Source organism: Petaurus breviceps, unplaced genomic scaffold (assembly GCF_028583685.1).
Source record: "Petaurus breviceps papuanus isolate PSGF00001 unplaced genomic scaffold, PetGlider_PUasm1.0 90823, whole genome shotgun sequence".
In the NCBI taxonomy this organism is placed as follows: domain Eukaryota; kingdom Metazoa; phylum Chordata; class Mammalia; order Diprotodontia; family Petauridae; genus Petaurus; species Petaurus breviceps.
The window spans coordinates 6,446,137-6,448,752 of record NW_027187352.1 but is presented as its reverse complement, the minus strand read 5'-3'; the positions used below and the strand labels follow the sequence as shown (position 1 = coordinate 6,448,752).

The 2,616-nt window shown below is 38.8% G+C and overlaps 1 pseudogene; it reads left to right on the top strand.

The window, feature by feature from the left end:
* The first annotated feature begins 554 nt into the window (after nt 1–554).
* Nucleotides 555–1,344, top strand: LOC138148216 (BTB/POZ domain-containing protein 1 pseudogene; annotated as a pseudogene).
* Nucleotides 1,345–2,616: the final 1,272 nt, after the last annotated feature.

Sequence of the window (2,616 nt, the reverse complement as noted above, 5' to 3'; positions counted from 1 at the left end):
CAAAAGCTAGATAAATAAAGGAAGATGAGTTAAATGGTCATGAGATTTGACATGTGAGATGACTGGTCAGGAAGGGTTCAGCAGAATTATAGGGTCAGACATGGAAATTTATCTAATTTATTTATTCCATTAGACATGGAAATATGTCTAATATGATTGTATGTGTGTGGCCTATATCAGATTGCCCAACATCTTGGGGAGGGTGAGAGGAAGGAGGGGGAGAAAATTTGAAATTCAAAATCTTATAAAAGTGAATGTTAAAACCTAAAATTAATTTAAAAAAAGAATCATAGGGTCAGAAACCAGATTACAAGGGGTTAAAAAGTGAGTGGGAAGATAGGTGTGTTAGTTGGTAGGAGAGGAGAAAGGCTTTTTTTCTAGCCTTGGACTTGTGTAAAAATTCTCTTGTATTTCTCTAGAATCTTTGACCTTTTTGTACTTAATTTTCACGTGGTGAAGTACCTGAGGTCCAGAAAGATAAAGTGACTAAGATTATGGGTGACAAGTAACAAAATTGGCATTTGAACCTCTCTGCTTTAACTTCTAATATACCTCTTGCTGTGATGAGGTTGCTTTATTCAAATGAAATTCAGATTGGTCCAAAAACAGTCATGACAACTCTTTCATACTGCTAAAAAAATACAAAAAACAGTCAGTTCCAGCTTTAGAAGCACATTGTGTGGGTTTTTTCACCAAACATCTTAGGGCAGATAATGCCTTTATGGTTCTCACTCAGCCATATTATGTCCTGATCTGGGAAGAGACACACTTAGTATTTGAGAAAGTTGGCTCTTTGGAACAGTTATTCTCTGGGCAGGAGCTAAATGTCAGAGGGAGCAGCTGCCAGTGACTTTTGCAGACAAACAGAAGGTGGTAGGAAAAGTGCTCTCATTAATCTACTTCCCACTGATAACCACTGAGGAATGTACTGCAGGTCCTACTCAGTCTGGAACTTTATTAGACGAAGAAGAGGTAAATCTCTTCCTCTGTTTTATCGTCAGTCCTAAAATCCAAGTTTAATACACTGATTGGCCAAAGTGCTACCTCAGCGGAAAAGAACACGCCATCAGTAGATTCCAGCAAGTGGAGAGTCCTTGGGGTTACAGTGGAACAAGGACTAAATCAGGTACACAGTTAATAGAAGAATCTCCATAGTGGGATTTGCATTGTATGGGTCTATTTATGCATCCATAGATTATCAGGTGAGTATACAGATAATTGAACATGAAAACCAAAAAACCCTGGGACAAAATGATACTGGATTTAGTCATGATGTGACAGCTAACTCTTTCAGGGTCATGTTTAAGGAACCTATTGAAATCTTACCCAATGTCTGCTATATAGCCTGTGCGAGAGTCAAAGGTCCAGATGCCCAGCTTGGCACTAAAGGATTGAAGAAAGTTGTACATGAAACACCTGCTGCAAGCAAAACAATGTTTTCATTCTTTAGTTCTCCTGGCAATAATAATTGAGCATCAATAGATGAAGAAATATCAGAAATAATATTTTCTTTTATTTTGTTTTTTGCTTGTTTTTTTGGATGGGAAAGGGCAGGGCAATTGGGGTTAAGTGACTTGCCCAAGGTCACACGGCTAGTAAGTATTAAGTATCTGAGGCTGGATTTGAACTCAGGTCCTCCTGATTCCATGGCCAATGCTCTATTCACTGTGCTACCTAGCCACCCTGAGAAATGATATTTTATACATAATTCAGCTAATAAATACTAATCTGAGAGGCATTACTAACTAGATGCTAATTAAAAAATGAGAAAGTGAAGAGAACAAGTGACGATAATTCTTCCTAGGATTTTGTCAATGGAAGGCATAAGGATTTTGAGGGTAAAGCAGCATCAAGTGAAGGTTTTCTAAGGGTAGAGAAGACCTGGACCTGCTTAGGTCCAGACAGGATGGATTAAATAGGGAGAGATGGAAGAAGCTCTCAGAACAAGGCTTCATGGGCAAATATTGTAGATGAGATGTACACAAGATTTGTTTTCACATATTGATTGGTCTGGGGCAGCTAGTGGATAACTCAGTGGATAGAGTCCCAGATTTAGAATCAGGAGGATCTGAGTTTAAATCTAGCTTCAGACACTTACTAGCTGTGTGACCCTGGGCAAGTCATTTAATCCTGTTTTCCTCAGTTTCCTCACTTGTAAAATAAGTTAGAGAAGGAAATGGCAAACCACTGCAGTATCTTTGCCAAGTAAACCCCAAATGAGGTCATGAAGAGTTAGATATAACTGAAAAATGACTAAACAATTGATTGGGCTGGATGACCACTAAGATCCTTCTAATTCTGAAATTCTGTGATTCTGTTGTAGTGATTGTTCTGCCCTCACTCTCAAAGAGTGAGGCTGGCTACATGTCTTTCTCTCAAAGGCATCTTTTCTAGAATGCTATCAGCTTGATCCCCAAATTTGATGTGTTCCTCCCACTTTGCCATTAATTAATACCCTGATTCCATTGATCCGGTTAACAGCAATTAGCTTTGACATAGGAATATTTACTTTGAAGATACAGCAAGAGCAGAAGTATAAAATATCTCTACCCCCAACACGTGTGTGTGAGTGTGTGTGTGTGTGTGTGTGTGTGTGTGTGTGTGTGTGTGTGTGTG